Here is a 24,157-nt window from a genome sequence, read left to right on the forward strand (position 1 = left end):
TGCTTGAGGTTTGCCAATGCCGAGCAAAGTGCTTGGTATGAGGGCTAGAAGGCAGAGAAGGCGGAGCAGGAGGAGGAGGAGGAGGAGGAGGTCAGATGAATCATGACAGGGATCCATAGGCCAAGAAGTACTTTTAGCCTTTTAAGACCATCGACACGCCCTCATAAAGTAAGCTTGAAGCTGGCAGCGACCTAGAGAACCACAAGGGATCGAATAAAAATGCACTAATGCTTTCCATGGCATGGTACGTGATAAGCCGCGATCAGTTAGAATTGGATTTAATTTCTTATTTCAGGCAGATGCCGGAATTCTACGCACACTTGCAACTCGAATTTGGTTAAATCCTCTTAAATCTGATTATTAGATGAACAATTGTTCATGTACAAAGTCTATGAGACGAGTGCCCCAATTTTATGACATGTTAGGATCACAACTCGACATTTGATGGTGGCTTAGCTGCAAACATAGCATCCACATTAGCCACAATAATCAAGTCGCTTTTTTGCCTGCAATGAAGGTTTGAGCATAAATGAATACTTTCTGGGGTCTTACAATCAAGCCTATGTAGCCTTCTTGTAGGATTGGTTTTTTCAAGTCAAAAAACTATCGTAACGGTCAATACATCAAAATCTATCATGCACTACTATTAAAACTTTATTTCATGTACCGTCTTTTTTTATGTATTTGTTTTTGCATTTCATGTACATATACTTCGATTTAACAAATCTCGATTTAACAATGATTTCAATTGGACGATATTTTTGCTGCTTAACCAATATTTACTTCATAGCAAGTCTCGATTTCTTGGTACTTCGATACTTTTGACAATCCGGTTTAACAATGTACAGTATATTCCAGGCACCATTTCGGCAAAATTAGGAGACAAATGACTGAAAAAAATAGGCAGTTACACTGATGGAATGTCAACAAAATCGTAAACTGTCAAAAATGTATTAAAAAGTCCTACAAAAGATTCCACACGAGGGCGACCAAAATTTGCGAACTAAAACTATGCCCTATCGTTGGAATATAAGAAGGGGACTTTCGAGCTTTCGGAATTCCAGGACGCGTTTGTAAAGGCAAGGTAATTTTTTAACATGGTGTTAAACATGAGTTAAAATCTTAAGTTTTGTTCTGAAGGCATACAATGTGGAAATGTCAGATTACGTTGTGAAATGAAAAAAATCAACGGTCCTTCGAGTAGACTTTTCCCACCACTTGATTAGTCACCAAATCCATCTTGCTAAAGTAACTTCTGCTCCGAATCCGATCTCCACCTTCCGTCAAACTACGCCTGCCCCAGATTTAGGCCCGCCCAGTCTACAAAATCTATTTGCTTCAAAATCCACTGGGCTAAGTAAAAGGAAATATTGTGAGGGATTAAATTGATTTTGAAACGAACCTTAATGTTCAGGGACTTGGTGGGAATTTGGTGATATCTTTTGGTTTTAGCAGCGATATCTTTTGGTTTTAGCAGTGATATCTTTTGGTTTTAGCAGCGGCCAGTCTACGCACTTCTTATTTAGTTCGGTTTTGCCAAGTTTGGATTCAACGATCATTTCGATTTAACGACATGTTCTCCTCTGACGGATAATATCGTTAAATTGAAGTTTGACTGTACGAAGGTGTAATTTAACATTTCTGGTTAATGTTGCCAGGGTGACTCTTTTCGTTCCAATGTGTTTAAAATGCTATCGTTTGTTCGACCTCAAGTTCAAACTTCAGCAAAATTGTGACTTCAACAATATGTTGTCTTGTTTATTAATTCACCGTTTTTTTGCATTCAAACCTGGTACGTTTTTGGCTCCAGCGTGACATCTTTTCCATTTGCAGAATCTTGCTTACTTCACTACGCGTTTCAAAGGTCTCATGCATTGCGATGTTTCTTCGATATCTCAAATCATTAACCAAAATGTAGGAGTTCTGCTTTTCATACTGGACTTTAAGATGGTATGAGAATGACTAACATGATAAATCATTTGTAAAAAATGTTATTGTTAAGAACATGAGAAGAACGCTTGGCCAAAGAGCGATCTTGGTCAGTTTATTCTGAGGGCAATTTAGAGCAAGGGAAAGATGCCAAAACTCTGGATTGGGTGATCCACATCTACGTAGAGAGGGGAGCGAGTTGATGAATAATAAAAGGTCGAAGTCGAACCTCTCGTGGTCAAAACACTGGAAATGATGAATGTCGGTGGATTCTGCAGCGGACCAAATCCTTTCACATACGCTTGAAAACAGCGTGTTCTTAACACGTGTTTCCCAACGTTACATAGATTTCCATTACGGAGTGGCTTTTCTTTCAATATTTGCTCAGCTCTTGACGATCTCTCGGAGAGACTCCGTGTTCCTCGTCGCCCACCGTACTCTACACTCTTTCTATTAGTCTGATGATATTGTCATCATGTTTAACCTCGTCATTCATGAGTTCCAAGTTCTCACGAGACGACTTCCTTGTAGGGAAAAAAGAGACACCCATGATAACCTAATTGAGCTATCTTTGTTCCATGTTCTGGCACAAGTTCGGAGGTTCTGGCGCGTCAGAGCATTGCTTAGAGTTCCAAAAATGTTATACGTATAGTGGGAGTCTTTGATCAAGTCTGTGACCTCCGAACAGAACTGTACCTAGTAGTAATCCCTACATACAACAGCAGCATGATGTATCGTACTGAGGCTTCGTGAGTGGGTAGGCCGCCCGGCGCTCACCAATATTTACTAAAATATGCGTTCTCGACCCTCGTGGTCGTCGCCATTCATTGGCTTGATGGGACAATGGATTTCGTGGCTTAGCTCAGGTCAACGCGACTGTACGAAAAATGTCAGATGACCCTTGGGACATTCCGGAGAATTTATTGCCGAGGGAGCGCCACTGAGCTCCTCAAAAGGGGAACTAGTATGCTCCACGCGAGATAGATTTGGCGAATTACCCAAATTCCTGCCTGAGGATTGCGTTCGATAAACCTTGGGATGAATGGAAGCTTGGCACTCGATCTTGGTGTTGGGAGTTGACCTGAATTGGCTGTTTTCTTTACATTTTGTGTAACTTTAACTGGTTCCATCCCACTAAGCACTCTACCACGGCAAGAGCAGAAGCACCAACACCAACAGACGAAGAAGGCGAAGAAGGAGAAGAAGAAGAAGAAGAATGTTGGTTTCCACATGTCTCTACGTAGTAGATTTGGTGGCTCCTCTCCAATGATTCGAGTACTTACGTTGCTTGACGAGATGAGCGTCTGAGTCAACACTTTTTTAGTACACTTGTATGCCTCCAATCGCACTCACCACACTCCCCGGGGCTGGCTGATGGTGGGTGGTTGTCCCAAATTAGAAGACTACTTTCGTAACCTTCGCCCCTGTTTTCCGGGAGCCTCGCAGCCTTCTCCGCCGTTCTTCGTTTTTCTCTGTTACCCGCAAATCTGCAACACGATCTAATGGTAGGAGTGGTGTCAAGTGTCAAAATTCGATTTCGTCCTTATTTTGCGCTCGATTGGTCAACCGCCGGCTGAGAAACTCTGACTCCAAGTTCAACACAATGGCCACAATTGATCGGCGAATTTAGTGAAGAAGTCAACTTTCAAATATGCTTCTTACAGTTTTGACATGTCCAGTATGTGTGACCTAGTTTTCAAAGTCAAAAGTGGCCGACGGAATGACTGGCTGCTTGCTGCTAGCTTGCTTGCTTGCTTGCTTTGAATGGTTTGCTTTGGTCCTACTCCAGGAGAAGGGCTAACATGCGGTTTCAGTAGTCGGTGTTCCTAATTCCAGGCCTCCGACGAAAGGCCAACCAAAGAGGACTGCTGGTTGTTGTCTTACTTTGAGGATAAATAACTCGAGTGAGGGGGGGTCGTGGGTTGCGACTTACGACGGAGTAAATAAGCTGTCAAGTGGACGACGATGACGACGAACAACGAGGACAAGGACGACGAAGAAGACGATTGCGATGAAGACGGCCAAGACCACGTCCTCGTGTGTTTTCTTGGCTCGTTGTTGTACTTCCTCCGTTCCAGAAGAGTTGTCCCACTTATGTTAACAAGGTTCGTTTAAGGGCCAATCGGTCACACGATCCAAGTTTACTTTCTTAGCTTGGCGGCATGAAATCGAGATTTTCATTGTAGGTGGTGGTAATGGTGGTGTCCTTATTGCGTCATGTCTAAATAATAGCATCGGCAAGAAACCACTCGATATGAGTATGCATGTCGTTGTTCGTTTCGGGCCCATGTTCATACGATTTGTTCCTTAACTGAAACAAAACAGATATCAACTAGCACTCTGTGTACAGAGTCTTTTAAAATCGGGACACCTATGTGTGTTACCTAACACTTATGATTAAAAAATCCCAACAGCTCGAGTTTAATGGTCTATGATTGGGCAATTATCCAACTGGAAATTTAAATAAACGCATTATCTTGTTTGTTGAATAAGCAATATACCAAGGTCTGTCGTCGAATCAAGGGTCATTTGAAAAGAAATGCGCTCGTGACTCGAGCTTTTTTCAAGGCTTTTCGGTTTATGATCAGGGCAAGAAAAAAGATAGATTCCACTTGTGCTTTTTATCTTGTTGCCTTAAAAGGCTTTTTCTTGGCGGATTTCATCTTTCCCTTTTTAAGCTAAGATATGCTCCCTTTGGTCAAATACACAATGTATAAAAAGGGCCAGTCGGATTTGATTTAAAATTTGTCGTAAAGGGACATGCTCACGGGGGTCGTTGATTACCCCTTTGCACTTGAGCGCCCCCTTTTGACTTACGTAGGGATGGGTCGAGGTTTTGGTTGTGGCATGAGTCAAATACAATAGTGTCGAAATAAGCGGAGCTGTCATACAAAAACAACAACAAAGGATTGTGCTAGAAACTATAAAAAGATAAAAAATTAAGTTCGCTTTGATACAGAAGTTCAATTGTTGGTTGAAAAAGCGGTGTCATTTTTACTTTTGACACATCCCTACCTATCCGAAAGATGGCGCTTGGGCGCAAAAAAAAGCCAACAGACTGATCGTGTGATCCTATCCTATTAAAAAAATTCATTAAAGATTTTCTTCAAACGTAAGATAAGCTAGACTTGTCGTGAGTACTTTTCGAACTTCATTGACTTTCGGCAAGCCTAATCATAACAGAGATTTAGTACGCTTGGTATGCTCTTTCATTCATTTTGAACTATCCTGTAACAATGTTTTCCTGGAAAGCAAGTTCATTGCAACGCAAAGCACATTGTTTACGACACAGATGGCAAACATCTTGATACAAATCCAATTGATAATATTTGAACTCTCAATTGTCAACTACAGACGATGAAAAGCCCATTGTTATGATACTCGTCTATGGAAACAAATGCGATTTTGTTTTTAGGAGCTACGGTCGGAGGGATGAGCCTCGCCCGGCCAGAGAAGCCAGCCATCAACATCGTCCTTATACTTTTTCCGATAGGTAGTGTCGTGTCCGTATTAGTTTTGGTTCTCCGTCTGTCGGCAGGATTAGCGTATAAAAGTTTCTTTTAGCAAGGTTGGGGAGGAGATACGAACCGGGGACCTCTCTCGTGTAAGGAAACAGCGCTAACCACTACACCACGACTCCCTTAACCAGGATTACTTCCGGGGCCGGGGTTTGAACCCACTACTTTACTCTGCCTCTTGGACCGCTCGGCTGCACTTTAGTTTTAAAAGAACACTCGGATACATGAAGACTTGAGTCAATTGTGAAAAAAGAGAGATGAGCATGTCAAAGTAAGTAAAAAAGAGAATGGAAAGTCCGTGATAGTTGTACTGTAGTGTAGTATCGACTTATTAAGTGAATATTTTCCCATTTCCAATATCAACCAAGGGCATATTCCCGTGGAATAATGCAAACATTTCTTTTTGCCTTTGTGAGATGTGCCCTTACGGTATACCAGTACTAGCGTTCAAGCCAATAAAGTCACAAGCAAGAGCACTTACTACTCTTGGAACAAAATTTTCCCGGTTCACATTTAGACCACTTGATTCCGGTTCTTCATTATCCCAAACCCAGTGCCACATTCCGATTTGACCTAGTTTGAAATCATACTGACTTTTTAAATCCTCATCCTTGCTAGAGCTCCTTGCTAGAGTTGCTTGCTAGAGTAATCTCTTATTGAGCGATTACCATTGCATCAGAACGAAGAACGTCCATTGAGGCAAACTTCAATGATTACTAAGAAATAACTAAGAATGTATACGTTTGCACGAGTGGTATTAGATTTTCAAGGCCTCTATCTCGCCTGGACACAAAAATCTCATCAGATCGACATTTTTTTTCACATCCCCTCAAATACATCTAGGTCGAAAGACGTAACTTGGCTAGCCATTAAGTATTTATAACTCTCTCTACCTTTGGTCGGTATTGGCTTTGGCGGCATTGTAGAATTATCCTCCTCCGCTAAACGGAAATACGCACAAAATGTAATGTACTCGTACATACTCACTCACTCACTCACTCACTCACTCACTCATACACTCACTCCACAAGTTGGTGGTGTTGTCGTTGTAGTAGTTGCTGCAGCTGGTGCGCAGGTTCTTATGGAGAATATTTAACTCTGCATGTAGAGAGTTGGATACTGTGACAGATTTCCAGGAATATGGAAAGCTATTGGTCGCGTGTGGCATGTAAGATGTAGTATGTAAGGAGTAGTTATGCAATTGACCAATACATCATCAAAATCATGCATGCAGGCAGGACCAAGGCATGTTCCCATCGTCGTCGTCGTCGTCATCATCATCATCATCGTCTAGTTGGTTGGTATCCCTTGAGATGATTCCTATGCTTTTTTGTACTTATTCTAAGCGTGTTCCTGGTGGGCTCCAAACACCCTTCAAGCACACCCGTGTACCGCCGAGTATTTGTCTGTGTGTTTGTGTGTATCGAACCCTGTCTGTCACTTCGTTGTTCTAAGATGGCAAAGTGATGATGGTTCATTGTGTGATCGGAACTAAGATCGGAACTAGGGTGATGTAAGGAGGTCTGTTTTGATCGATCGTTCATCCGTCATTTTTTTTAATTTATAAGAGACGAATGGGCACTCTCCTTGAGACCAACGCCCGTCAAAGTCGAATGGCATACGTCGTGATCACGTTCCAATGTTTGACACTAGGGTGAGCTAGAGAGGAGATATCCCAACAAAGGGAAAAGCTGCATGGCGTAGAACTGAAAGTTACGGGTAGAACAAAACACCTTTAAGCTTTGCACAGGCACCTAGCCATGTCTCGCTCTCCTTTATTTGTGCATGCAAGCCTATTCTCCAAGACCACTTGAACATGTATTAATGGAAGGCTTCACATGGGTATTAATAACTTCAAGCAATTTGCCAACGGTTTCTTCAGGTTGACCAGATTTAGGGGAAGACTCTCAAATTTGTGAGCTTGTAGGTACACAATTTCCTAACTAGCCACGTTTTTGCAACTATTGTAGCTGCTTTAATATCCAGGTTTTTTTTTTAATTAGCAATCTAAGTTCTTGTAGCTCAAACTGAAGCTGATGTTCAAACAATACCCGAGTCTGGGGTTTTCGTGAGCTGATCGTTGGGCCATCCTGGGGTTCTAGATTCTCTCCCCCTCTCCCCCACGCTGCATCTAACGGCCAAATAATGCCTGTATTGTGCCATTGATCTGGTCCAAGGCCCAACAAACGGCAACGTGGAGAACTCGAGGAAAAAGTCGACACTGTACGAATCTATGTACCTATATTTAGTTGCTTTGCATAAGACCAGGGTCAGCAATCGTTTCGCAGTCCATTCTCTGGAACGTTCCGTGAAAGCTCCGTGACCCACCTGCGGACCGAGGCCCATTCATTCCCAGCACATCTGGTCTACTATGTGTTGACTTCTTTGCCCAACTATAAGACGTCCATGTAAAGCGATTACTGAGCCATGACCTATGACAGCTGACTATTTGTTAGTTGTTTGATAAAAGCGAAGCAAAAGGCAAACATTGGACAATCAAGAAGGGACCTCAAAGAAACGCTCTAAACTATGGATTGTCATGCAAAAGATTATGTCATGCGAAATGGAATGCTGTTACTATGTAAACCTGAGCTTTGTCGCACAAAGACTGATCTGCAAGTTCTCTCAACGCGTACTGTACGACGCAGGTACCAGGTGCTTCCAAAATGTAATCCATTTACTTGACATGTTTTCCATCATTGGGTCATTAGGCTGCTAAATTGAAACATAGCTCAAACTATTAAATAGCTTTGACCACATTCAATATCTGGCACCGCTGACCACGAAAAATGTCATTCAAAATATATGGAAAACCAGATATCACCCAGGCATGTTGGTGATTGGTCACTAATGCCGGTTCAGATCAAAGTCGGGGAATAATGCCAAGGACTTCTAAAACGCCTCTAAACCCTTGGCGGCTTCTAGTTCCAATAAACTGGATTAGTTTTACATAAAAGTGGCTTGCCTCGACTTTTAGGCTTTGTATTGGAGCAAGAATAAAATTGAGCCATGTTTAGTTTCTGTTTTTCCAATTGATGTTTGACGAATCCCATTCGTGTTTTTTTTGATGTTGTTAGTCTAGTATGTTTGTACTCAGGATGCACGTTGCCGCCACGCATCAAAATTCAGGGCAATTTTCCTGCCTACTTTGTGTGCATCAAGTTAAATGATCCTTTAATTGGTATTAATAGCTCGTATTACGATTGACAGAGGTGTTATTATCAGCAGTATCTTTCCTCGTCCTTGGAATATTCAAGTAATATTTTGTTTGTGTGGGCCCTAAGTACCGTGGGTGTGACTACGTCATTCATCCATGTCCATGCGTTGTGGTAGTTGCGTGGTCGGGGTCATCACTCATTAGCGCACACCATATCGTGACTGGTTTGTTGTCGTTACAACCAGTTCCATTTCTTGACTTAATGTTATACGTACTCATGAGCTGCTCGTTATTGCTTTGGAAAATTACTTTTGAGGATACCAACAAATCTAAGCTTCCGCACAGATCTGTGCGGCATAAAAAGTACAGCTCTTGGCTCTTTGCGTTGATGAAGTCTTGATATAAACTTGTTTGCAATATCAATTATCACATGAAAATCAATTCATTTTGGCTCAAATCTAAGAATAAAAACCCATGATTAACTATCTTACAAAAAGAGCTACCACTAGGCGAACAGGAGCAGATCAAATTGGTCTGACTTGATGACGCTTGATCCTCGTCGTCTTTTCAAAGTTATTCAGGGAGAAGCATACATAATGCACAGATAATTAGAATGTAAAAGACCCTAGTCATTTAACATATTGAAATTTCAAGCTCCGATTCATAATTGCCAAATTAAAGAAAAAGAAAGGTGCCGAAAAGTTGCCATTGGACAGAAATAGTTATCATAGGGCACCACTGATGTCGAATACTCTTGAGTGTTCATTGAACACTCTTGATTCTGCGTATTTTGTCATTGCTTCTTCACTGTGGTATCATGCCAAGCGTGGTTGTCTGCAAAGAGCCATAAAATCATCGGTAAAGTCAGGTTTCTTAACTTCTGTCTTGAACTCAAGAGGGCTAAAAATATAATTCAGCCTCAAAAACATCTGCATTATTACAATTATACCATTTTTCTCAGTAGATCAGTACATGACAGACGATTTTTGTTTTTGAAATATTCTCTAAAATCTAAATATCTTCTTCAGTTTTAGAATGAAACTGATTATTACAAAAAAAAATGAATGATGAAATTGTAATCTGATGCATTTATCAGCTTAACCTTGAGTTAGGCCTTATAAATGAGACAATGCCAAATTCTTTGGATGGACCCTCAAAGTACTTATCATAGAGATGAAAAAGGTTTGAACTAGAGAAGCTAACGTCTTGTTTTAGAAGCAAAACTTTTTCAACGTCTAAATCTGGCAAAAACCATTCTTATTCTTTTTGATTTCTACTCCTCCACTAAGCGTCAAACAAAATCTAGTGTCCAATATTTTCATTCACATATACAATTATATACAATAAAATTTACCTTCCTATGTAAACCGAGACAATGATTAAACATGTGGGTTTTCGAATAGCCTCCTTGCCCCTCTTGAAGCATGCAAGAATTAACTTTTTGAAAAAATTTGTATTTTCCTCTAAAGTGATCCTGTTTAGCCCTGGAAGTATGCTTGTCAGTAAAAAGCTATTGATTAAAAAGTGCGTTTAAGTGTGAATTTGCCTTAACCAAGTCCACAAATGCAAGACCCTGGGCAAATGTTATATTTCTTTCACTCGCATAAAGTTCGTATGTCCATACAATGAGGCCGTCTGGATGCTATCCCCTTGGTGTGAGTGGACTTTCACGTGGCTAACTCAATTTTTGTTGGTCAGACACCCCCAACGGAGACCAATAAAGCAAAGCAGAGGGAGGGGTGGTGATGCTACATACAAGCATGCATACATGCACAAGCAAACAGGCAATGAACCAATGCTCTGCGTGTGAACTACGCTTTTACTGTCCACATTATTTTCTGCTGCAAGAGAGATGGACTGTCTTTCAAGCTATGTTGTAGGTATAAAACAAAGGAAGTAGTACCAAAACTATTCTAATCTTATAGGTAGTTGTCTATATTTAGCATCACTACTTCCAGGAAGAAAGGAATCGCCAGAAAATGATGGCTAATGAATCTTCAGCGTTTACGGCCAATACAATACAAATCTCTTAACAAAACCTCAAATGATGAAATCTGCGAATTTATGCAATCTTTTTGATACATTTTTAGCACAAAAAAATGCGTTACAAAAATGGCGCCTCATAATATATTTATATAATCGTGGTGACGTCCATTTGCTTCAACAAATCCCTAATTTGCTTCTTTGCCGAATTCAAATTAGCCAAATCGCTTTGTTTGAAATTTCCCAAGATAGTCGGTGTTTTTGACCGATGTTTAATCGTGTGGTTTCGCGGTTTTTCATCACAAGTGTTCACATTTCCTCCTATGATATTTGAATGATAAACAAACGCCATCGGAAACTTGAGGCTAACGAGCTCTCCCGGTCCAGACGGTACGACATCTCAGTTTCTGATGAGATGCTCACAGGTTCTTGCTTCTATTTTCTCATACTTGATGCTTTGCATCTTGGACCAGGGCAAATTCCCTTCTTCTCTGAAGTTAGCTCACGTTGTTCCAATTTTTAAAGGGGAGACAAGTTGCTCCCCAGTAACTATAGGCCGATTTCTCTCACTTCGAATATTGTGAAGGTGTTTGAGAAGATCATGAAGTTCAAATTTGTTGAATGTCTTGAAATTATGAAGTCCTTCTTCCGAGTCAGCATGGGTTCCAAGCGTATTTTAGCAAGACACCCACTGATTGAGCATATAGAGCAGGTCACTGATGGACTAGAGAGTCATGAGTCGGTCAATGTAGTCTATCTAGATTTTTCCAAGGTAGATCACGGTCCTTTAGTTGACAGGCTCCATGAGATTGGGATTCAAGGCAAGATTCTTAATTGGTTTCATTTGTGGTAAGAAGCATTTGATTGAGGTCGAAGGATCCTTTAGTGGCTTACATGATGTCAAGGCAGGGGCTCCCCAAGGCTCCTTCTTAGAGCCACTCCTTTTTATCATCTTCACTGCTTCACTTCAGAAAGTTAGTAGTAGTAAAGTCAGTCTCTCTTCTTATGCTGATGATCCTGAATTCGTTTGGGATAGGAAGGGCCCGGATTCCAGTAGCATTTCTTGACTTTGACTTTGACTTAGATGTAATCTACTCTTGGGTAGCTGAGAGTAAAATGACCTTCAACGGAAAAAAATTCAAAATCCAAGTTCCTAAAATACGAGCCTGTCCAAAACATTTCACTCGGAGCATCATAGGAATACGCAATCGAGGTAATTTCGAAATCTCAGGATGTCAGCCTGAACTGAGAATTATAGGGCTTGTCAAGTGAACGCGTTCATAAACAACTGACATTATTCCATGGAGTAAAATCAAGGACAACATACATGCCCAGCCAAACAGCACTGTGCATACATTATATTTTGACATTCATTCCATTTTACCTGCTTGTTGAAGCAAATAGCAATATGGTATTGAGTCAATTTGATAGTGAGTTCACCGATTAGCACCAAACATGTTCATTTTGTTGGGTTTTGTTACACAGCTCACTCAAAATCACTCGATTGTTAAAAATTCATAAAGCGGATGGCGTGAGTTGCCTGTGATGTTTGTCTTAGTTCTCCCTCCCCAAAATGCCCCAAATCAGGGTGCCGGACCATATTTTTCCCTGAATTTCCTTCACTTGACATGGCCTATTCCTGCCGTATCTGTTAAATGTTTCCATCACTTTGATGACGATTATAGCTTAAGCTCTTTTATAACCGCAAAAAATCTGCTCTTGCATGCTTCAAGTAGCTGGCTCGTGTCTGGCCCAAATACTTTTTGTATCATTCTAGCCTTTAATATCACTGGTTTGAGTGGGTCGAGTAAAATTTCGTCTAGCCCTTAGCCCGAATGCTAGACCAAAAAAGGGCGCTCAGGCTATTCACTCAAACTGGTTTAATGTAATGTACCAGAAGAGAGCCAGCTTTTTGATGGAAAAATGTTGCGTTTGGGGTCTCTACTCAGAATTTGGAGATACTTTCAACGACTCAAATTTACAACGATGCACCATTTAATAAGACTATAAAAGAGTCGCTGTTTTAAGCCTTAAAAGTAGTATATTTTCACAATCGTGTGGTTCAGTATTCACAATGTGAAATTATAGGTAGGATCTCTGCACTCCTCGAGTAACAGAGCACGACTGATTTGAAGTGCGGAGAGATTCATACATGCGCACACGCGCTGCATCGAACAAAGCTGTCAGGAATACCTGGACTTCGTTCAAAGAAGACAGAAAAGGATCTGATACTTACCTCTTCAAAAGTATCCATGATTTGTGTCCCAATTCAGGTTTAAGGGGCCAAATGTAGCGGCTGTAAAGGGTTACACCCACATTTTATAAATGAAACTGATGTAAAAATGACATGAAATGATACTAATAAAAGACACATACCCCTAGTCTTCATCTTTTCATAGGTTGATTGATACACTCAACCTACGGCGCAAGCTCATAAGCATGGGACTTAAATAACAAAGTAGTGGAGGCTGCTGGATGGAGTGTGTATTGATTTTTAAAATGAAATTGTTTCGCTGCAGCTTCTCTACCAACAGTGGGAAAATAGAAATAAAGTCACTCTTTCAATATGTCAAATGTTTGAGTGTGTAAAGTGCCAATTATTCTAGCATTGAGCGAACTGTGAGCTTCCCTGGATGAAATTTCATGGCTATCGAGCATTTTGACTAAAAAGCAAATGTCAAATGTCAAATGCGAATAAAAGGGTCAATGTTTATAACAATACTGATACTGCTCCCCCCTCCCACCAGTGTTGCCGTCATTGCTAAATTGGCTTTTATTTAGTTTTCTTTTTATTGCCAAATTTGAAATTTAGCTAGGAAGCTAAAGCTTTCGAGTTAGGATCTATTTTAAGGTAAAGATATACGAAAAACGTCAATGTACCGCTTCATGAACTGTGCTTTTCCTTTGTTACAATTTGGTTGTCAGGCAATTTATGCTTGTGGATATCTGAGTAGATTTGCTCGTAGTAGAACTCAAAGGCTAGAAGATGCGTCAAGACTGAACTCAGGTAAATCCAAGCAAGAAAGATAGTCAACTTTTCATAGAGTTTTTCATGAGTTGACTGAGGTTATGTTTTTTAGATATTCGTAGGTTATGAACCAGGTACGATGAGCAAAAAATGACGTACCAGAACTGTATTTCCTCGAGAAAAGACAAGTATACCGCTCCATCGGATGATGATGATGACTGAAACTCTCCTCTGAGATTGATAGCACTTTCAAAGCAAAATTCAAACGAAAGGAGTCACCTTACCAGAACTACGCATTTTAGCGTTGCAAGGTCATCAGATACGTTGGAGGCCAAATTCGAGCTCAAAAATAGTCATTAGGAAGTTTTCAAAACATACTACCGAAGGTAACCATTTCATCTTCAATATTTATTAGGTCTCTGGATTGTGTAATTAGTGGAAATTTACGGGTCTAGGTTCATAAATGGATCACAATTTGGAAGAAAAGGAAGAAAACATTTGCAAATGCTAGAAAACGTATTTGACGATGAAACGTGAGAGGCCATATTCAAAATTTTCCATTTCAAATATCATTATTTTTTACCCTACTTCCTGCCAGAAGTCACGCTGCTTCCGCATTATCTCGTGCAGAAAAAAAAATCTCATTTTCTGAGCGTTTATGAGACACTTTACAACATATCGTTTATTATTTAAGACATTTGATCGACAATGTTGCAATAATTATTCTTGTACTAAAGTCAGTTTTTCTTGCATATTGAAAGTTTTCAATTTAAACATTTAAAAATATTAGTTACATTTTTCGTCAATTCTCAATGCTTATTGAAAAATGGTTGATTATTTAACTTGCTTTTTGAACAATTTATTGAAAATTTTATTCTCTTGAGAGCACAAATAGCGATTTAATTGTCCCTCGTAATTTCCTTCCATAGTCCGATTGTACTCGTGTATATTTCAGAGGTGATCTCCGAAACAAGAACCATAGGAATTGAAACCTGATTACTGCAGAGCTGAATACAATGATTGAGGATTAGATATTGCATACTAATTTTGAAGATAAAGGTTTGTCACTTTTTCATGAAGGCTTAAGATTTTTTTTCTCTGTGGCTCAAATGCAAAGCCAAAGGCAAATGTTGAGAGATCAGTTCGAAGTTGTTCAAGAAATTGTCGTGAATAAAACTTCAAATAAAGAATCACTCGAAGACTTGAAAGCTATCAATTATGAAGGTTCACTTTCAAAATGATCATATTCCTTGCTTGATGACTGTAACCTTTTATTCTCGGACCTTCTTAAATAGTCCGATCAACTCTCAATTCTCTGAACACGAATGATTAGAAATTGAACCTAATTCATTGAGACTCGTTGGCTTTGATGTTTCGTGCATCATCATCAAAAACTCTGGTTATTTTCTAGAGCCTTGGTGTTTCTCCAAAACTGCTTTGATAGCTACACCTTCTTGTACCCTCAAAAGCTTAAACATAAATGTTAGGAAGTTTATGAGATGGAGGAGAAGGAGGAGATTAGTTTCTCACAGCCCAAGAATAAGATGGAAGTTTTTGCTCGTCAAAAAACATACTTTTTTTCACCGAATCAATACTGATAAAAGATCGCCGCCATAGGTATTTACATAGATGTCACCACGAACCTGAATCCACGATTTTCGTGACCACTTTTCGGGCCCAGTCACTTTGAGTCGGGGGAGATGATGCTCTCCAACGACCGAAGAATTAGAATGCCCTGATCTTTGGCACACCAACAGACAGCTTCATTTCGATCCAACCAAGTAGCGATCCGATCCTCTGAAAGTAATTCCACGCTCACTCGGGGCAATCATTTACAATTGCTGTACAATCGTCAGTTGGGAGACACAATTTGTTGAAGTTTAAGTTTGCCTCTCCTGGGAAGGCAAACTTCAAGATTTCGAGTACCAATGTGACAAAGATAAAGCACGACCATCGCTTTCCAACTTGACAGCTTGAATTCTCGAAGGAGGACCGACTCCCAATCCACTTGAAAGTGGAACACTTGTCTTCAGGGAGATCTTAAGGACAAGAAATGAAGCGTCACTCCTCCTGCCCTCCTTCTTGGTTCGTATGTACTACGTACGTAAATACATACTTCCTTCCTGCCTTCTTATTGGATTGAGGCGGCAGGAATGACAAGATTTGTGTCGAACGCTCTCTCAACAATAACCATTGGGATGACCATGAGTCCGCAAATATTTCGCATAGAGCGCTTCAATTATTTCTGGGTTTTTTCTCGCACGTATTAAAAGAATGATCTTGGAATAGCACAAGCAATTTATGAAAATCCTCCGATTGCTTCTTGGCGGCTGACCGTCATGGATCCATCTTTGCTTTGATTTTCTAACTAGATCAGCCAGAACTGTACTGGATTAATGTGAGCTAGTAGTAAATAGGATATGAAAAGGCCAGAATTGAATACTCAGTACGTACCCACTAACGATTTATGAGACCATAGAGCAACGTGACACATTTGGACATGGAACATCAAAGTGAGATATCTCTTTCACGGAGTTTGGTGTCTTTGATGTCCGTTGAGGCGAACACCCAAATCAAAGGCTCTCTGTATGGACTCATGAGCATTGCTACTCAGACATCCTAACATTGGCTACTCTTCCCGCAAAAGTAATGCCAGAACCACCCTTAATGGGGATTGACGTAGCGAGGACGAGAATGAGCATGTTCGGCCCCAAACGACTCAATATGCTGTCACTCTCATGCCCTACGTATAATAATACTGAATCTTGAGAGGGCATCAGTGGATATAGAATTTTGATTATGATGAAGCTTGAAATAGATTGTCGATGGTCCAAGCAAATTAGAGTGCAATTGGTTGATTCGGGCAAAAAATAAAAATATGATATTTTGACCCAAAGCCTGTCTCTCTATACGATAGGCGTTCTTGAGTAATGATAATGCTATTACCAACTATTTCTTGCCGTGAGAGATGATCCACATCAACAAATTAGAATATGTATACTCAAATCTGATCGCTAGCCCATCCATCAGGATCTGATTGAGCGTTTTTGGGAGGCACTTTGGATGTACGGCCGTATTCTTGTCTTCACACTCATCAGAAATACAAGTACTCTTGGCAAGATGCAATATTCGGATAGGGGCGAGAAGTTCCGTATTGGAACTTGGAACAAGGGAAATCACACCGACCAAAGCACCGTCCCAACAGAACCAATAGGCGAAGTAGGAGAATTAAAGTAGTATATTGATGATAATAATGGTTATAATGGTACTCATTGTCGCCATGGTGGTATGTATATGTATACCATAATGTAGTAAGTACGGTGGCATCTATGGTGGTGGCTGGAGTCGTAGGAGCTCTACTACGAAAATGTGTCCGTGATATCCAGCTAAGGCAGCTAAGGCAGCGATGGCCATAACATGTAAGTGCAGCAGGCGACTTTTAATTAAAACCTATGGAGTCGATCACCGAACATAAGAAGAAGAATGAATGAATGCATCATCGTTCTGATCATAGACAGAGAGCGACAGAGAGAGAGAGAGAAAGAGAGAGAGAGAGAGAGAGAGAGAGAAAGAGAGAGAGAGAGAAAAGAGAGAGAGAAAGATCCTAAGCGAGCGGCTTTGAGCTGATGGCCATGGCTGTTTGTATTCGTATGTGGTAGCATAGAGATCGAGCTGGTTCGTTCTTCAATGGCATTGGTTTGTGTGGTGGCAAGTCACTCGGAACTGGCGCACAGAGGGGATCAGTTCCATTGTCAGAGCAGAACAGACCATAGCCCTCACATTGGGTCTCAATCTCGACGAACTCAAACTTGGTTGGGATCGTGTCAGTCGAAGTACTTTGAAAGAGATGGCCGGGTTCCTCTTCCGATGAGGAGACGATTGTTATCGGTCCAAGTTCACGCTTTCTCAATTTTCATCTTGTTCCCAATTTCGCAGCGATTGTCCTACGGAAATTGAAGCCATGAACAATGGTCGAAGAAATCCAGGCAATTTTATAAGCATGCCTTGAATGTTGACAGCCTCATGGTTTGGGGGTTTGATATTGTTAAAGAAGGGGAACGGGTTTAACTCTGTGTGAACGAATATCATACGAGTCATAATTTTGACGAAGCTGATATGCACAGAACCTTCAATCTAGCATCGAGCCATCAAGAGTTCACGTGCTGGCATGAAAAAGTCTCAATAGAACAATCAAGATAAAGGCCTCCAAATGTACTGTTCTTAAAACGAGAACTGATCGGTGGAAGCTCAACTGGAACAATTAACGATGCGTATTTTTGTCTCGCGAGGCCTCCACTTATGGTTAAATGCATTACGGGATCAATGGCCTTTAATTGCCAAGGCTAAGTTCACATTCAGCTGCGAGATCAATTCCTGAGGGTGCAATACTCTGGTGGATCCACTCCATCATGATTGCCCATTTGCCATTGTAATTTCTTTCTGGCTTTCCGCCCTTTGCTGTTCTCGGGCGTCTACGAACGACCGACTTTCCAAGATCTTGAATAGTTCATCAAAATCAGCATTTATCCTGCAGAGATGTGACATACAAATCAACTCTCCACGACACATGTTGCACTATCCCGATTCCGTTATTTCTACAGCTTGATTATGACTCTCAAAGATTAAAGACCAAGCCTTTCATAGGAACGAATCCTTTGACTTTCCTAAAATACAGGGTAAATCGGTCCTCAGCCAGGTTACTGGGGCCCAATATGCGTGGGCGCCACTTTAATCGGACTTTCTAGACATACAAGGCATACTGTTTTTCGAGCTTTGATCCCTGTGAGTTCTGAAATGGTAGAGTGTGTGTGTGTGTGCGTGTGCGTGTAAGTGCATGTACAAGGTTTGACGTCACGTCGACCAAGTCATTCTTCAGAAGGGCATCGCTCTTAGGAAATGAAAGATGAACATTAACTGAACAAAGTAGGCCAACAGTTTGTCGACAGACTCTGAAACAAGGATAACTTTAATTTGATCTCGACTAAGACATTACATCAGAACTTGCGGACATGTACTTCCCACTCGAAATGGCCACCATTTCTAACTGAATCCAAAACAGATTCAGTCAACCAATCGAAACAAGTAGGGAAGGTGGGGCGGGCAGGTGGTCGAGTCTCAGAGTTCAGCAGAGGATAGAAATTGATTTAGCCATTTGTAAACATTGTAGTTCTATCTTCTTATTCTTACGATACCAAGTTGGCTTATGGTAGGGATGCGCCAAGATTCCACTAGCCTTGCAAAGGACCTAGAAATAATCTATTCTTTGGGTTACTAAGAGTAATATGGCCCTGAACGGAATGAAATTCCGCTCAATGACCTTCGGGTCCACTACTTTGAATACTCCACTCGTAGATAATGAGGTAAAGATATTGAGCAGGTCTCATCTATGAAAGATTTAGGTGTAGTCCTCCAAAATAATGGAAAGTTCGATGATCATATCCAGTTGAAGGTGGTAAAGCTTTTCAAATGTGTGGTTGGATATATCGCACGTTTAAGTCCAGAGATAGCATCACGATATAACTCTGTACAGGTCGATTGTTCAACCACATCTTGAACATGCTTTGCCCATTTGGGCTCCAAGGAGTTCAGCAGGTTTGCAAAAGCTCGAACAAGTCAAAGATGTTTCACTAGGAACATCACAGGATTGAGAGAGCTCTAGTATGGGAGAGACTAAACAAGTAAGGACTGTACAGTGTTCAGAGAAGGTACGAAAGGTATCTGATATTGAAAGTCTTCAAAAGCATCCATGAGCTTTGTCCCAACCAGGATTTAGGGTCAATTCTTGTGACCGTAGAGGTTTAATGTGCGTATTGAGAGCACCTTCAAGTCCTCGAGAATCAGGCCAGTTCGAACAATGACATATCTTCTTTCTCGGGCTCCTTCATTTGTTAATTGCTTCCCTCTAATATTCGTAGGAATACGTAAGCCTTGTTGATCCGGTTGCATCTTTCAAGTCAGACTTGGACCAATTTTAGATAGCATTCAAGATCAACCCTACATTCAAGGACTGGCTCGGTCTGCCAACTCAATTCTTGTTGGTTGATCAAATATCATATAGAGATTGAAAGGTAATTAATAGACGAATTATAACCTTTCATTTTAATATTAGAAAAAGCCCGTAAAAACAAACAAAAAGGGTAGGACATTGTAGACTACATTCTCGTGGTACTTTGAACAATTATGATATGATTACGAACAAGTTGGCGCTAAAAACACTTCCGACACTCAGCTCATATTTTCTTGTTTAGTGCCACTTCTCATTCTGTCGCATCTTCCTGGATGCGATGCTGGAGAGTACTAAATTTCACACTTTTCCGCTCGAAATGAAATTGGATGTGCCAGCAAGAGGAAAGAGGAAATGTGGCCAACAAAGAACACAATGTGAGGGAGAGATAAAGGCTAATCATGGTATCTTATAAAATGCACCTCTAATCCATTTCACATGCAATGCCTCGAGTGAGTGAAAGGCAGGGATAAGGTCTGCCGCCAAGAATAGAAATTTTCTAAGTAGTGCTTTGAATTTGTAAATTAAGACCAGAGGGGACCCAAACCATAGCTTGTACGTAGTTAGCCAAACAGCTCTCTTTATTTTCCAGCTAAATTCAGTGCGAAACACGTTTCTGAGGTTGGTTGAGTTGGTGAATGAAGGTTGTTGAGTGTCGAGGTGGTGCACGAGATTTATCATCTATCAACTCCTATCATCAGTGGGCCCTTTTCTTGCTTCCCTCTTTCGACGTTGAGGCCTTTCATTTTCTGTCTTCCTACTTGCTTCTGTTTTAGGGTTTTAAGTGTCATGACAAGTTCCCGCAAAAAGCAGAGAAAAGATTGCCCCTCCTTGTGTTCCTGCGCCAGTGTCCAAGCTAGCTAGCTATCCACCAGCCCCCACTGAGAATGAGTGAGTGAGAGAACTGCTTTTCTTGTTCCCTCTTTCTCTCGTTCGTCTTCTTTTGCCTTTTCTTCCTTTCTTTTTGAAGTTTTCGTGATGGTTTATTGACAAAGTCGGGGGAAAAACTCGCCAGTGAAGGTGTCCAGTTCTTCATCTCAGTATGAAGTGCCCACCTCAGCCCGTCAGTCAGCAAATGGATGTACAGAATACAGTCATCCACGCCTTATACAACCGTCGTATTATACTATTCTTTCAAAACTTGATGGTCAACCTAGTGATGGTGGAGAACATCGCAAACATTTCAGTCATAACCTTGCCACAGGATGAGCCATTTCTGGCTGTTCTTGCTGCTTTTTTCGCGACAGTTGGGGTCTAATGAACGAGTTCCCTAGTTCTTGAGAGGTACAAAAGAGTTGAAACCATTTCAATCTCAAGAGGGAGAAGGGAGAGATTGGAATTGTTCCATGCTCCTCTTTTCAGACACATTGTGATGCAAAACTACTTGCACTCAAAGGGTGGAATGAGGTGAAATAAAATCCCTCGGAAACTTTGGTCAAACAGCCGACTCCTAAAATGGAGTGAAGAACTCCTCTTCTCTACTCTTTCACGAGGCTTTCAGAATCTGCTTATTCCATGCTTAATTTAGTACATAGACTGCTGATGGAAAGACTCACGTATGTATTCATGTGCTTCAGGTTATTATATGTAACAGGATCTCCAACTACCTAGTTGGATGAAGACCACGGAATCACGGGAAATGATTCCTCCATAGAACTCGAAGAATATTTGTGACCATATGGAAAGGTGGGTTTGGAGAAACTTGGGCTCGGTCCAATCGTGCAGTCAGGCGGGTAAACGCTGTAAGACAAATGGCTGATTCTCATAGATAAATTTGCAGACACGGAGATACGCCTGTTAGACCAGTGGTCTCAAGAGGGATTTAGCACATAATCGCCTGATTTGGAACTCCTTCGTTCCTAAGATCTTTCGCAAATGCTCTGGTCACCCGATTATATGGGACTACTTCACTGACAGCTAAAGGATCTCCTCTGTTCCCCTTCCAGTCACATTACGAACATTGGTAGGACGTAGTTGGAGCATTCCAAATCCCCTCTTTTAAGCTCTATGGTGCACAAAACACGACGCGAACGCACGGTTGGTGCGGATAATACGTTGTTTGGGGAATTCATCTCCATGTTGCCCAGCGACCGCCAAACACATCGATGGGTGTCAATGGAAGTGAGCGTGTATGGGTGCGTGTTCACCGTGCAGTGTGCACTGTGCAACACCGTCACTAACGCTAACACCTCATAAATATTCGCACCCAATTGTTATTGTTGGAAATACGCGGAAATATGCAAATGCCAGATCGAGAAAGAGGGGGAGAGAAATATTAACCCATTTGCAATTTCAATATTTCATCCCGGGGGAAACGAGGGGATCCATTCCTCTTGGAAATGAACGTCAATAAATCAATTCCAAACTTCCGAGTCACTCAGTTCAAAATATCTGCTCCATCGATTTTGTTGTACGCATTGTGCATAAAGTTTATCGAAGACTGAGAACGGGTTTGTTTTGGTTTTTCTGCTGAAGCTAATTGATCAATCCACTATCTAGGTACACTATCTGCACCCCTTACAAATTGAAACTACTCCCAAACATGGATTCATATGTCATCCATGTGTTCAAAGAGCTGATCATCTGGCTTGCTTGCGGCCAGGCATACTTTTAGGTTTCTTGACTTGCGATCTTCCTCCGTACATGGGGAACGAATTACAAACAAAACATATAGTATTGTATTGCACATGTTTTATTTACAAGTTCTTTGAAAGCTTTTGGTGATCATGATTTTAACAGGTAGCGTTATGAGGAAAGACGGCCAACATATGCATAAAAAACTCGGTTTATGTCATTAAACATGCATAAAGACTGGTCAAAATATGCACTGAAATATGCTTTTAACCCGAGACATGCACTTCAATTCATTAAAATACAAAACATGTAATTTAAAATGAAAGAATCAAGCTCAAGATCAAGCGGCAGATAGGTGCAAAATTTCGCCTAGTATGCTTCACAAACATCTTTTTGACCTTGCCAATAAGCTGATCAATGAGAGGGCACTCTCGTCGGAACATTTCTACCAACCTACAGGGTAGTCGAGCGAAAATGTCCACCTTATTCCTTTGAATTTCGGGCTTTAAAGGAGCGTTCAATTCCAAAACCAATAACTCAGCTGTATCTGTCCATCATTTAATTTTAATTTGATACGTCAAACATTTATCTACGACCGAAGATAAGTGAGCAACAAGCCAAATTCCTCCATTGCCAGTATCGTAGGAGCCTATATCCCCACTGTCCGGCCGGTTCAGTAGGCCAAAAATGAGGGGAAAGATGCTGTAAGGTTTCCTGGTTCTGGTGGCCACAACAAGAAGAGGACAGCAAACTTTCTTGACAACCTTCAGCACAAGATTGATGCCAACCCTACCAACAGCATGAACCACCGCTCCAAAAAGCTTAATGTTACCGGGAGCACCATTCAGTTGGCGATCAAGAAGGAATTGGGCTCGTACTCGTACTTTAGGGCACCAAAGCACTTTCTAATAACAGCAGTAGGCTTGAAAGGTGCAAAGAAAACGCTCGATTCTGGATCCAGAGCCATCCTGACATTATCAGGATATTTTCCGACGAGAAAGTCTTCACTGTGGACCAAGTGGTCAACAGGAGGAACGACCGTTGATTGGCAAACCAACAGGGGGAGGTCCAAGGAGTGTTCAGGACCAAACATCCCTAGCAAATTATGGTCCTTGGTGTCTGCAGGTCTGATGGGAAGAAAGTGCCGCCATACTTATTTCGGTCCGACCAGAAAATTGGCACCGAGGGTGTCCCGATACACTATCCTGCCATGGTTGAAGGAAAATTACCTTGACAACAATTATGTTTGGCAGCAAGACAGTGCACAGAGGCATGTGTGGGCCAAACGCCAGACGTTCTGCTTGAACAACATGGCCCACTTCTGGCCAAAGGACTTCTGGCCGCCGCCATTCCCGGATTTGAATCCTTGCAACTCGTATTTCTGGTGAGGTGCCCTTGAGACAAAGAACAACAGGATCCCTCACCGAAATAAGGACTCGCTCGAGGCTGTAATTGTCAGCTAGTAGGACAACTATACGGCGGCAATTAGTAGAAAAACGACTTAACTGTGTTTAAAGTTATTGCCAAGGCGTATAATTGATTTGCTTCGATGGCACGAATAAACATCATATTTTTCTTGCAATCTTTAAAAGCTAATTATACTAATTATCGTCATCTAAAACTTGTTCAAGCTGCAGCAAAGCTGGCTAACTTTTTATCCTCATCTCGCTGAAAACAATGATTATTTCCTACGGCCTAGAAACCATTTCATTCAAAGCAAGTTGAATTTTGTCAAACTTCGAGATCATCGATAATTAAATTTTCATTTGACAATCATGAAATCACAGTTGTGAGATTTTTCAGTAGGTAAGTTGTAACTCCGTAAACCTTTTAAGTGGATTGATTGGATTGATATACTTACGGGTTGTTCTGAGTGTTACTTTTTCAAAACTGTTTCTTTTGCTCTTAAAGCAACAAAATCTTTCTTAGAAGTCTTGGCATGGTTATTACTAGATCTAGACCAAAGCCTTCATCAATGCTTTGGATACCATTGCGAGGGGTCACTTTCCTGTCCATCTGAGAAG

At 41.1% G+C, this 24,157-nt stretch overlaps 1 protein-coding gene across 1 annotated transcript in view; it reads left to right on the top strand.

Annotated features, from left to right (window-relative positions):
• LOC131890640 (tachykinin-like peptides receptor 86C) overlaps positions 1 to 24,157 on the top strand; it is a 46,806-nt gene that overhangs the window by 13,171 nt on the left and 9,478 nt on the right. The gene's annotated exons all lie outside the window — the stretch shown is intronic.

Source organism: Tigriopus californicus, chromosome 11 (genome assembly GCF_007210705.1).
Source record: "Tigriopus californicus strain San Diego chromosome 11, Tcal_SD_v2.1, whole genome shotgun sequence".
In the NCBI taxonomy this organism is placed as follows: Eukaryota; Metazoa; Arthropoda; class Copepoda; order Harpacticoida; family Harpacticidae; genus Tigriopus; species Tigriopus californicus.